At 41.0% G+C, this 13,888-nt stretch overlaps 1 long non-coding RNA gene across 1 annotated transcript in view; it reads right to left on the bottom strand.

The window, feature by feature from the left end:
- The window catches only part of LOC131280458 (uncharacterized), a 113,612-nt gene extending 101,844 nt beyond the window's left edge, over nucleotides 1-11,768 (bottom strand). Inside the window, exon 1 of the long non-coding RNA XR_011650141.1 lies at nucleotides 11,635-11,768. This is a non-coding gene — a long non-coding RNA (uncharacterized lncRNA). The remainder of the gene's footprint in view (nucleotides 1-11,634) is intronic.
- Between the last annotated feature and the right edge of the window lie 2,120 nt (nucleotides 11,769-13,888).

Raw genomic sequence — 13,888 nt, 5'->3', positions numbered from 1 at the left:
GTCAACAGATGAATGGATAAATAAAATGTGGACTATATGTACAATGGAATACTACTCAGCTATAAGAAGGAATACAGTACAAGCACATGGATGAATCTTGAGGACCTTATGTTAAGTGAAGCAAGCCAGACATTGAAGGACAAGTACTACATGACCTCTCTGATATGAAACAAGCAAACCGAGCTGTCTCAGAGAGCTAAAGACTGGAAGATAGACTTAAAGGAATTTGTGGAGGAGAGGAATGTTGCGAGCTGATGCCTATGTGGGTGAAGTCTATGATAAGCTGGAGGTAAATATTTGTACGGGGGAGGGTTAAGATAGGGGCATAGGGATACCTTTGGGTGGGGCTCTGTGGACTTGACGGGGGCTAGGATTGGGAGATGGGTCAGATGGCCCAAGGAATTGGGGGGAGGGCTAGGGGAAATAGTTGAATATGGGAGAATGTCAGGTATATGTTTGAAGCTATAATATTGAGAAAACTCTTTAGAAAATATAGTAAGGAAAGATTACGTGTTTAAGGTGCTTAAGGGGGGTCATCTGGTACAGGGGTAAGCTTCTAGGGAGTGTGTGAGTGCTCATTTTGTCCTAGTGGATTATATCATTGGGTGGAGACCCATACAATGAGTGTGAAGGGGTACCCACATCCCGGGAGACCTGATGTTCCCAAATAGAGGGAATCGTGTCTCTCCAGAGAATCGGTGGCTCCCATTTAGTTAGGACAGTCTGGTAAATCAAGCCCTCAACATTGTTGCAGTATCTGTAAATCTGGTCCCTCAAATAGTGAAGATTGATTGTTACTTTGGGCCCTGAGAGGAAGTGGAGAGAGGTATAGAATAGATGGAAGCAGGGCAACTGGGGGGCAATGGAAGTGCTCCAAAATATCATGCAATGATGGATATAGGACATGTTAACTTACACCGAAAGTGTATAAAAGTCTATAAGATAAAATGTAAACCATATTGTAAAACATCAGGAAGCTAAAAATTTAGAAATTTGTACAGTCTAAAATATAAACCATAATGTAAACCAAAATGGAACCAGATTTGATAGCTATATTTCAAAATCTGTACATCAGCTGCACCAAATATAACATGAACATGTAAAAAGACTATTGCTGGGGAAAGGGGAAAAGGGTTTGATGTTGGATATATGGGAGTCCCCTATATTGTGTATGTGAATTACTGTGATCTAAAACTTTTTTGAAGACAAAAATTAAAAACTAGGAAAAAAAAAAAAGAAAAAGAAAGGATGTAGACACAGGAAGAAATGAAAGAAAGTGCCTTGCCACTGTACTTACAGGGCAATACCTATTACAGTGATGAAAGGCAAAATGTTTGAAACAAAGCTTTATAATATTTTTCATTTTATTAATATACCAATTGATTTTTACTTTATTTTAGTATTTCTAAATTATTATATATTCTATTTCTAAACTTTAAACCCATCACTGTATTTAATTTCCTATTAATTGAATTTGGCAATATATTAGGCTTCATTGTTGAAGAAGTTTTGGACCACAGAGAGGTTCAGCAGGGGAGGAACACTGGTGGGGGGTGTTTTTGATGGGGGCACAGGAGATGGGGGAAGTTCTCCAGGGCATGTATATAGGGGACATAAAAACGTTCTGATGTATGTTGTGTATTTTTATAATAGTTACAGTTACAAATGTCAACTGAGGGAGTGCTGAGTTCCTACCCAGGGGAGCTCTGTCACATTCCCCAGTGGAACAACAATAAACCCTCAAGTACAACAGCAAAGACCAACAAGGAAGGATGATCCAATAATGAGCCCTTGATACTGATGACTATGCTTATGAGCCTGTGTGCCTGAAATATGAATTAGGCCTAGAGCTGCAGGGTGCCTAAGTGTTACCTCCTGAAAGCCTCCATGTTGCTCAAATGTGGCCACTCTCTAAGCCAAACTCAGCATGTAAAAGCATTACCTTCCTGCCAGCGTGGGGCATGACTCCTGTGGATCAGCCTCCCTAGCGCCGAGGGATTACTACCAATCACTCTACATCTAGAAAGAGACCTTGAATAAAAGGGTTGACTCAGACCAGCAGAATATCTCAGCCTACATATTGGCTCAAGTGTTAAAAACTGCTTTTTGACCTTGAAAAAAAGGGGGGAATGGCAAAGACAAATTAGTTCATATGGCTAAGAGTCTTCCAAAAAGAGTTAGGAGGTCATCAGAGGGGTCACGTTTACACACACCTCAGCAGAACCCCAGAGAGAGCCAAAGTAGATACAACCCTAGGTGCTGGTTCTCATGAAAGCTATGGAGATCCACAGGGCATATGGTCATGGCAGATGGATTTGGAGTTCTGTGCCATGTCAGAGGGCCCTACTTTGGAATTTGTGCTCCTATGTGTGATGGAGCTGGACTCAGATGTGACCTTCCTACACACAGCTTTTGTCACTTTTACTGAACCTATGGTTGGTGCTAGGGATGGTGCATACTCAAGGGACTTGAATCTCTGGACTGCCCATGTGCCAGCTGGACCCTGAGCCTCAAGAGAGTTGTGACTCCTACTCTCTGGTTCATTGGACTTACCCAGGTCAGCTAACAAGGAGGTAAAGATGGTCAAACACCACACCGGGGAATCAAGAGTGCCAACAACTGCAAGCAGAGGAATCACATCCATCATCCATGTGTAATCTAAGCCCCCTCTTGATCTAGAGGTGGAGTGGACATCACTATCCCAGGGTCCACAGAATGGAGGAATAAAATATGGATTAGAGTGGACTTACTGATATTCTACTATAAAACTATTGTGACTAGTAATAGAAGAAATTGTAGCATTGAGGTGGAGAAAGTGACCACAGTAGTTGCTGATGGCAGGGAGAGGGAAGAAGAGATGTGATTTGGGTGCATTTTTGGGACTTTGAGTTGTCCTAAGTGATATTACAGGGTCAGATTATGGACTTTATATATCCTGCCATAACCTACTGAATGTACTGGGAGTGAGTGTGAACTACAGGGTTAACTATTATCTATGTGGTGCAGCAGTGCTCCAGAATGTGTTCACCAAGTGCGATGAGTATGCCACAATGATGGGGGAGGTTGTTGGTGGGAGGAGTGGAGTGGGGAGTGAGGGGTATATGGAAACCTCTTATATTTGTTAGTGTAACATTTTTTGTGTGTGATGTATGTATCTTCAAAAAATACAATTTACAAAAATGATAGGGTTGGGGGCAGGGAGCAGGGTATATGGGAACCTCTTATGTTTTTTTACATTTTTTAATGTAACATTCTTTGTGATCTATTAACTTTAATTTTAAAAAGTGTAAAGAAAACAGAAACAGTTCCTTAGACTTGGCAGAAATCCCAGGGTGAGTGAAAGACAGAGCCCTTCACCTGATTGTCTACAGCTGACCTTGTGGAGAGAGGCAAAGCCTAGAGAACCTCATGGTTGACAGCTGACCTTGTGGAGAAAACAGAGGACCTTAGCCCAGGGAGAAGCAAGGCTTAGGAAGAGAGGAACCCCGGAAGCCTGCACCCTGGCAGACATTGCCAGTCACCTTGCTCCCATACGTGGAAATAGACTTTGTTGAGGGAAGTAACTTATGTATTACAGCCTGGTATCTGCAAGCTCCAACCCAAAAAAATACTTTATGAAAAACAAAAAGAAAAGATGGGGCAAGGTAAGGGACCTCAGAACAAAGACATGACATAGGGTATGAGGACAGAGTTTCTGTAAGAGTTACATGAAGCACACAAATGGGGTATCTGGTAATGTTATTGCAGGAAGGGAGGATACAACCTTGAGAAGATCAGAGTTTGCAGTACCATCTGTACATTCTTTCCTCCAGGGAAGTTTGTTACTTTTTAAATAGTGTGGCAGTTTGCTATTAGTTATGAATTCTGAAAAGAGATAAAGATTATGTTTGTAAACTGGTCTGTTCCTCTGAGCATGATAACCTTTTGATTGTATTAGATTCAGCTGAAATGTCTGATTAAATTATGTTAAGATTAGGGCTTTGATTCAACCACATCATTAGAGTGAGACTCAGCATTGAGTCCCCACCCCCTTGGTAGGCTGATAAAATAGACTCTTACAAGAAGAAGAACACAGAGGAATAGAGACAGCTCATTAGACATGGCAGAGGCCCTGGGAAGAGAGATGAGACTGATAGTCTACAGCTGACCTTGTGAAGAAAACAGAGCAGCTGAGCCCAGAGAGAAACGAGCCCCCAGGAGAGAGATGAGCCTTATGCCAGTCTACAGCTGAGATCAGAAGAAGCTGGGAATAAGGAGCCTTAAGAAGAAGAAAGAAGGCTGAACCCTCACAGACATCACCCACCATTTTGCTTCAACACGTGGCAGCAGAGTTTGGTAAGGAAGTAACCTTGAATTGGACTCTTCAAGGCCTTGTACCTATAAGCTTCTACCCCAAATGAATTCTCTTTATAAAAGCCAACAGATTCCTGGTACTTTGCATCAGCACCCGTTGGCTGACTACTAGAGCTAGTGAGTGTCCAGGTTATGCCAGCAGCTATGTGCTTCGGGCTGTGTTTCATTTAAGCCCAGTGCCTGGGCTTCCCACAGCCCTTTAGGATCTACCATTCCTTGTGGAAAAGAATGACTTGAAATAAGAGTTAGCGATTCTTATGTCAACATAGCATGTATGTGCATTTGTATGTGTATAAGCCAGGAAAATGGCAGAAAGGAAGATAAAAATTTAAAACTACAGGAAGAGAAGAAGGAATACAGAAAGGATGGGAGAAGAGGGTAAGAAAGAGGGTGATCAGGAGGAAGGAAAGCAAGAAGGAGAGACATCACAGATCATCCTAACAGCACATTGTTTGAATTCCCTTGTCCTTCCCATCTGTTTAATTTCCTGAGGCTTCTATAACAAATTACCAAAAACTCAGTGGCTTGAAACAACAGAAATGTGTTCTCTCACAGTTCTGAAGGTCAGAGGTGTGAAATCCAGGTGTCAGCAGTGTCATGCTCCCTCCACAGGTTCTAGGGAAGACTCCGTCCTCTCCTCTTCCAGCTTCTGGTAGTTCCAGGCTGAACTTGGCTTGTGGCAGCATCACTCCAATCTCCGCCTTCATCTTCACATTGCCAACTCTTCTGTATGTGTCTCTCTTTGCCTCTCTCTTTCAAGGACACTCATGATGGCATTTAAGGTCCATCTGGATAATGAAGGGTAACATCCTCATCGTGAAATCTTTAATTTACTTCTGCAACTTTAATTGCATCTGTGAAGACCCTCCTCCAAATAAGGTAACATCAACAAGTTCCAGTTGATATCTTTGGGTGGCCATAATTCAACCTACTATACCACCCATGATATTTTTTTTCTTACCAGGACAAAATGTTTTGAAAATCAATATCCATTCACTGAGATGATGGTAAGCCATGGAATCACCAAGAAGGGAAATGAATCTAAAAACGTGAAGTATAGCCATCTCTGCACTGTGGAGGAACATTACGTGTCTGTGAGGTAGAGGAGTGGCCTGTCCCTAAGAGGTGAGTAGCTCCTTTATGGTCCCAGACTTGACTCTGTCCTCTGTCCTCCATTTAGTAGCCCTAGAGACATTTTGCACAATATGAGGTTCAAAATCTTCTCAAGAAATAAACAACTCTAATTGTTAAGATACGGCATTGTTTTAACACCTATCAAGAAAATGAAGATTCTAGGTCATGCACTGTTCTTTTTAGATAAAATTATAGAATTTCATTATCAGCATCAAACAGAAAACAGACATGTACCTACATCTTCTTTAGTTGTAATTCTATGATAGAGTATTTATTTATAAGGCTTTTGTACAGTTTTCACTGAATGAGGGACCCTCTTTGCAGAACATAAAATATCATGTTATTTTAAGAGTTGGGAAATCATATTGATAGATGTGCTCTACTAGTCAGGAGGAAGTGAAAAGACAACTGTGGCTGCCCTGGACAATGGATGCAGTGTTTCCCACTTCACAGGTGACGAACTGAGGTGCCACAGTCATATTGAATGAAAACCCACCTTTGGCAGGTACAACCTCATTTTAACTAATCACATCTTCAAAGATCCTATTACCAAATCCAGTCACATTCATGGGGCAGGGGAATAGGAATTGAACATATCTCTTTTATTTCTTTTTATGAACAATTTAAAATAGGTATTTAAAAATAAATCAACGTCACATAAATAAATAAATAAACATCATTTCCTTCCCATTCTCTAATTTACATTAGCAAAGTTCCTAAGTTTCATCATTTATCCACTCCACATATAGCAGAGAGTGAGGAGGAAATTTGAATGAAGAAAAAATTTTATAGCAGGAATAATAAGGAAAATGAAGCAACAGTGTTATACACAGGAAAACAACTTTCTAAGGAACTGAGAAAGGCTAAATCATAATAATTAATGTTAACTAGCACGGTATGTATTAATTTCATAGGCTCCACACTGAAGTGTTTAAGAAATATAACGATCTTTAATTTCTCTAATTGGATATAACTCTCTCCTTAGCTTCCCTTTCTGCTGGATGGTGGAAGACTTCAACTGAACACTCATCACCACCATCCATCCATCTTTTTACTCATCCTAGGTCATTTATCCTGGCCTTCCTTTCTTTCAGATTTTGCCATTTCTGTAAGCCCCTTGTTCAACTCTACCCTGCCTTACTCTCACTGTATAATGATTGAGGCCATTTTCAACTTCCTGTCCTCCTACCTATAAGCTCATCCACAGTAATTCCCATCCCCACCTCCTTTTCTCTTGTCTCAGAAGATGAGAGGCCCTTTCCCTGTTCCAGGCCAGCCCCTCCATCTCTGCTCTTGTTGCCGTCACCTTCTGCCATTTCAAGCTCTTATTTGGTCACCCTCTGTCTGTCTACAGGCTCCTCCTCCTCAGCCTCTGTATCAGTCGGCCAAAAGGGTGCCATCGCAAAGCGCCAGAAATCAGTTGGCTTTTAAAATGGGCATTTATATGGGGTAAAAGCTTACAGTCCCAAGGTCATGGAAAGTCCAACTTAAGATACCATAAGAGGTACCTTCGCGCCAAAGTCAGCAGCCATGTGTTGAAACAAGATGGTGGGTGATCTCTGCCAGATTTCAGTCTTCTCCCCTGGGCTTCCTCTTTCTTTTGAGGTTCTGGGGGCCCAGCTTCTTCTAGGTCTCAGCTGCAGACTGGCATAGAGCTTGTTTCCTAGGACTTCCTATGTCAGTCTCGGCTCTCTTTCCAAGACCAGCTGTAAGCTATCAGGCAAAAGGTTCTTTTCTCCCCAGGGCTTTAGCTGTTTGAGACTTCTCCTTTCTGCCACATGGCAGGATCAAAAATGACAAAGTTCTCCCCTCTGGTGTTTCTTCTTGAGAGTGTGTCCATTTATATCAGACCCAGCAAGGGAGCGGGGACACAACCTGAGTCATACCCTCTGACATAGCCCAATGAAAAGCCCTAAATACACCTTATCAAGTTATCTTAATCAAAGGACCTTCAAATGAATTTAATACAATCACAGGATATCACACCCAGAGTAATAGATTAGTTTAAAAGTGTAATCTTTCTTTTTTAGGGATTCATAAAATAATCTCAGACTGTCACAGCCTGTAACATGCCAAGTACCTTCCATCATAAAAATACCCTCTTCTGACACAGATCCCAACTGAGTTACAATCTCATCTTTCCTTTCCCCTTTTTATCTGAATATCTCAAAAGACTAATACAAACTCTGTTTACTTTCTCATCTCCCATTCATTGCACAATTTATCATAATCTGGTTTCTTCCCCCATCACTCTGCTAGAACTACTTTAGTGAAGGTCACAAATAATCTCCTAATTACCAAATCCAATAGAGATTGTTCAGTTATTTAGTATTGAATTAGTGCACTACGTTGGCAATATTGATTGTTCACTCTTTTCTGAAGCTTTCTACTTTCAGGCTTTCGTTACACTGGGTTTTTCTGGTTCTTCTCTTCTCTCTCATACTTAGATTCATCCCTGTTTCCTGTTTGGACTTCTTTTCCTCTGCATATCCTTTAAATAGTGCATTGCCCAGGATTCCATCCTTGTCCACTGCTTTTATTCTACACAGTAATTACAGCTGGGTGATCTCATCTACTCTCATGATTTCAACTAGCACCAGTGTGCTAATTATTTCCAAATCTTAATGAAGACATTTCTGGGTTTATATCTAATTGCAGTGTCACACTGTTAGCATAAACTCTCAGGTCCCAAACTGAAATAACCAACCTTGCCCCTAAAGTTTCTGTATTCTTTATCTCTTGGTGCCTGTGAGACCATAAATCAGGGAAGCCATAAATTCCTAGATAAGACAAAAGAAAATCCCTGTAAGTGCATCTTAAAGCACACATGCACATTCCAAAGCACAATAGCTATCCATACCAGATCCACCACTGCTACATATCAGTAATTTCAAAGAGGTTTACAATCTTGCAAATCCTGACTTGGCTCTGTGCCTTCCTTGTTCTTGCCCAATATAATCCCCCTGTAATCGGCCCAGCAGTACAGAACACTACTTAAATGTCCTGCAGCCACCCAGGATCAGCTTCCCAGTCTGTAAGTTCCCTAATAAACTGTTATTATTTTGCTATCTGGAATGGTTGGCTCCATTTTTCTGTCTTAAGTGCCCATCAAACTTTGGCAGAATCTATTCTGTAGATCTTTGGCTAGACAGTGCCTTTATCATTCATTAAGTCATCCCAGTTAGAATTTGGAGCATCACCCTTATATCCAATCACCTGCAAGCCCTGCCAATGTTACCTCCTAAGTATTTTACAAATCCGTTCCTCCTTCTCCATCCCCACTGCTACTCCTGCATTCAGACTCTCACCATTTCTTCTAGTGGGCCAACTTTGCCTCCCATGTTGTCTCCTTCAAACCCATCCTCCATACAGTCAAATATGGAATATGACCAAAAAGATATATGACATCATCACACTTAACATAAAACACAAGTTTCTCTGTCTCCCACCATTTCAACCTCATTTTCCATTTTTGTCTCTGGAATATGGAAATGATCCAGAGAACGTTAATGTTCCTGTGACTTTTTCTTATGGTTCTCTTTGCCTGGGACACTCACCCCCTGATTATAACCTGATTAACTTCTAACCCTCCTTTAAATTTAAGCACAGAATCATTTCTGGGAGGAATCCCTGCACCTACATGCTACCTTGGGTATCCTCTTCTGTTTTTCTATTCTCCTTTCTAGACCTCTTTTATTGCTTCACCATGTTGGTTATAATTATCAGGTGACCTGCTGGGTTCTTTAACTAGACAGGGAGCTCTATAAGGACAAGGAACTGTACATTCCATTACCTGGCACATTGCTGGTCAATGAACAGACAAGTAACTGGAATGATGGGACTCTCTTATTCTGTAGCAAACAGATAAGGAAGCTCACCCAGGGAAAAAAGGGTCTTGGGCACCTTCAAATAATATCCTAAAACCTATTAGTCAGTCCTTCCTACTAAGAAGAGATAATGCAAAATCCCATTACATTTCAGGTTATCTCAGTGGCAGAGTGTGGAAATAAACATACCATAATTAATTTCTGTTTTGTGATGAGCAGCCTTTTTCTTTAGCAGGTATGGAAAACAGGACACCTCTCTACCTTCTGAATTATAATGTGCTGCTTCTGCTCCTTTTGGAAATTCTGCTCTTTTTGGAAATTCTGCTCTTTTTTCAGAGAGCAGCTTTATTACAAGATTTATCAGTTTCACAAGGTCATTCCAGACCCAATGGACAGATTCAAAGCTTAATTTACAAGAATACAACCTTTCCCAAGTCTGAAAGTTGGGGAGGCCTGAGGATTATACAGATACCAGAGTTTTATATTTAAAAAAAAATAGTTTTAAAATTCAGGAGATTCAAATAAAAGTGAAATCAGGCAAAGTATTTATGTATTAGGTATTCTGAGTAAATATCCTGATATATTCTGTACTGCAATATTCTTGAGGAGAAAAAAAAGCACTGGTAAGATGAATTAAACTTGCCCTAGTTTATAACTCATTTTAGATGCTCCTCTTAGAAATGAATTGTTAGTCTACATGAGGAGGCCAACATTGATGTTGCAGTTTTGTCACCTGTATTAGTCAGCCAAAGGGGTACTGATGTAAAATACCAGAAATATGTTGACTTTTATAAAGGGTATTTATTTGGAGTAGACACGGTTACCAGACCATAAAGCGTAAGTTACTTCCCTCACCAAAGTCTGTTGCCATATGTTGGAGCAAGATGGTGGATGACATTCAGCCTTCCTCTTCCTTGTAAGGCTCCATGGTCCAAGCGTCTTCCAATATCAGCTATAGGCTGGGATAAGTCTCCTCTCTCCTGGGGCTTGTTTCTCTCTGGCTCAGCTGCTCTCTTCTCTCCACAAAGTCAGCTGTAGATTATCAGGCTCTCTAGGCTTTGTCTCTCTCCCTGGGGCTCAATTCTGTCTGGGCTCAGCTGCTCTCCTCATTCCACAAGGTCAGCTACAAACTATCAGGCAATTGGCTCATCTCTCTTCCTAGGGCCTCTGCTGTGTCTAGTGGAACCTTCTCTCTTTCCTCAAGTATCTGTTCCTCCTGCATGTTTACTTCCCGGGCTCCAGGATCAAAATTCCCAACTTCTTCCTTTACCATGTCTTATATCTTTTATACTGTACTGATGTAGCCCAACCAAAGCCTTAATCATAATTTAATCAAGTAAAAGTGAAACCTCAGACAGACCAGTTTACAAACATGATCCAATATTTACTTTTGGAATTCATAAACAATATATCAAACTGCTGCACCACCTATGCTAATATATAAACATTTATAATTTAGTTTTGCTAGTTTTGCAGATTTTTAAAAATTAATTCTAATTTGAATGCCTTTAAGCAAACTATCCATTGCCTAATTCACCATCTCCATTATTTTCTATTGTCTTCATATTGACCTAGTTGCTACTCCTTGGCCTTTTGCCCAGCCTCCTGGAATGTCCCTCTTTTAATGGCCAATCATGAAATCAATAAAGACAATTCTTGAGTCAATGATTCTCACAATCACACATTCCTACATGTTACAAGAGCTAAATATCAACTTTTTGTTTTTGAATTACAGTTGAAACTGTTTTGAGAATTTCATGACACCTATTGAAAAAAAAACAGTGCCACCCAGAACTGTCAGAACCCTAAGATAGAAAATTGTTTGTTTAGCCAGTGAGCTTTATTTCAGACACAGTTACACCAAAACCCCTTTCTTGCCTGTAAATTCAGGGATCCAATAGAAAATAGATTGGACACACAAGTTAAGATAATTCAGGGAAAGTCTATCTACAAAAGAAATCATTGCAAAAACAGGAGACCCACAAGGAACAGTGCAGAACGTCAGGGCTAATAACACACAGAGAGAGATAGCAAGAACTCAGGAGAGGAACTGTCTGAAAGAGAAAAGGCACCTTGAGTGGAGCCTTTTGTTGAGGGTCCCAGTCAACCTGAGGCAGCTGCCCAGGGAGGGAGACAGGGCATTAATTGCTGTTCTCACAATTCTCCCTCTGATCTCCTTCCTGAGCACCTCATTGGCCAAAACTACAGAAAGCCCATGCTATGTGGTGACCTGAGAATGCAGGATCAACCTAGGTCTCAGGGCAGAGATCTGAAGGATGGTGACTCTAAGGGGGGGAATAGAAGATTTCTGGCACTTTACCTTTGGAATGGCAGCAGGAGGGAATGAGGATATTTGCTTTTCCAGGCAAGTCCATGTTTGAAATGTGATAATTCTCCAGGGAGGTCTGTGCATTCATCACCACTAGGTCATGAGAGCAAGCAGCATACCAGTATCTTTTCCAGAAGTTCATGAAATTGGGTGAACACAGAGTAATAACCAAGAAAACAAAGAGCAGATATCTTCAGTATTTAGATATGGCATGGATTTCAATCTGCCAAAGGGCCGCCAATGCAAAGTATCAAAAATGTATTGGTTTTTATGATGGGGATTTTTGGGCGGGTAAAAGCTTACAGTTCCCAGGCCATGAAATGTCCAACTTAAGGCGTCAGCAGTGATACTTTCTCACCAAAATCAGCTCTCATGTGATGAAGCAAGATGGCCCCCAATCTCTGCCCAAGTGTCTGCCTTCCCTTCCTTAATCTCTCATCTCCCAGAGCTCAGTTGTGGGCAACCAGGTTTAGGGTTTGCCTGTTTGTGGCCCTCCTCATCAGCTGCTCGGCTTTCTTCCCAAGGTCAGCTGCCAGCTATCAGGCATAAGGTTCATCTCTTCTTGGGCCTCAGTGATTTGAGCCTCTTGAGGACTTCTCTCCTTGCAGCTTAGCTGTGGGCGAGACTGTAGTCCTTTCTAACACATGGCAAGAACAAATATGGCAGCTTTCTTTATCTGTGTCTCTGTTTTTATCAGACCCAGCAAAAGGGCAGTGACTCAGCCTGAGTCATGCCTCACTGACGTATTCCAAATGAAAGGGTCTCATACCCACAGGAATGGATTAGTTCACAAACATAATCTTTCTCTTTTGGGGATTCATAAAATAATTTTAAACTGCCACAGCATGCTTCTCAGAACTTTTGCTTCCAATTAGATTGTATGACATTTGAATTTACTAATTTTAGTACTGAGATACTCCACTGCCAAGCGGCAAGAACAATTAGGGTAAAATACAGTGCTACCATCTGGAAGGATAAGTGTGCTTTTTAGGAAAGTGGGTATGACCTGTTCTCATATTTGGAACCAAAGTTAGCTAAACTTAAAGCATAAATCTCTCCTGAAAAAAAATCTGTATTGGATCAAAATGTGAAAAAAAAATTTTTTCAGTTTCTTTTCCCAAGTAAATGACATAAGAGTATCTCATTAAATATAGCACAAAAAAAGTTACCTTTACTTCCAGGTTATTTTTGTTATAACAGAGTTTACTATAATTCTATTCAATAAATTTGGATTTGGGCTTGAGGCAAGTCCATCTTGAAATACAGCCAAAACATCTTAGCTATTAAAATACCAGAGTTATTACTCCAAGGGTATAGATATGAAGTGAAGTGATTAATTCATCTGTCTTCTAAGACACATGCCATTTATACTTCAATATAAGGAAAAATGACACATCAGAGAATTAGACACACCATCTATGTGGAGTTAGGTTTGCTATGCAATAAACAAAATCCTTAGAAGAGTTGGATTAGGACTCAGGTCCCACATTTCCCTTTATCATCTTCCTTCCCATTGCAGTTCATTTTAGCCAAGGATGTCAAATAAGCCTCAGCAAACTTGAATGAAGCCATGATGTATGAGCCTGGCAATAAAATTTCTGAAATGTTCCTTTCTGGCTTGAGTTCAAACCTTCCCTTAGGCTTTAGCTATCAAACAGGGAATGTTACTAAATCATTAGAACATTGAAGAGGTGTCAAAGACCATACTTCATGTTCCTAAAGACTACCATAATGTCCACAGCTCTGGCTTATTAGACCCCAAATGGGAAACGAGGACAGAGGTAAAGACTGCTTATCTTTGGGGAAGCAGATTTGGCTCAATGGATAGAGCATCCACCTACCACATGGGAGGTCCAGGGTTCAAACCCAGGGTCTTCTGACCCATGTAGTAAGCTGGCTCATGTGCACTGCTGATGTGCACAAGGAGTGCCATGCCACGCAGGGGTGTCCCCCACGTATGGGAGCCCCACATGCAAGGAGTAAGGAGTACACCTGATAAGGAGAGCCACCCAGGGCAAAAAAAGTACAGCCTGCCCAGGAGTGGTGTCGCACACACGGAGAGCTGACACAGCAAGATGACCCAAAGAAAGAGGCAGATTCCCGGTGCCACTGACAATATAAGTGGACACAGAAGAACACACAGTGAATGGACACAGTGAGTAAACAACTGGGGGTGGGAGGAAAGCGGGGGGAGGGCAGGAAAGGGAAGAGAAATTTTTTTTTAAATCTTAAAAAAAAAAAAGAC

The sequence above is a fragment of the Dasypus novemcinctus genome, chromosome 11, assembly GCF_030445035.2.
Source record: "Dasypus novemcinctus isolate mDasNov1 chromosome 11, mDasNov1.1.hap2, whole genome shotgun sequence".
Lineage (NCBI taxonomy): Eukaryota > Metazoa > Chordata > Mammalia > Cingulata > Dasypodidae > Dasypus > Dasypus novemcinctus.
This window is presented reverse-complemented; position numbering and strand designations above follow the sequence as displayed.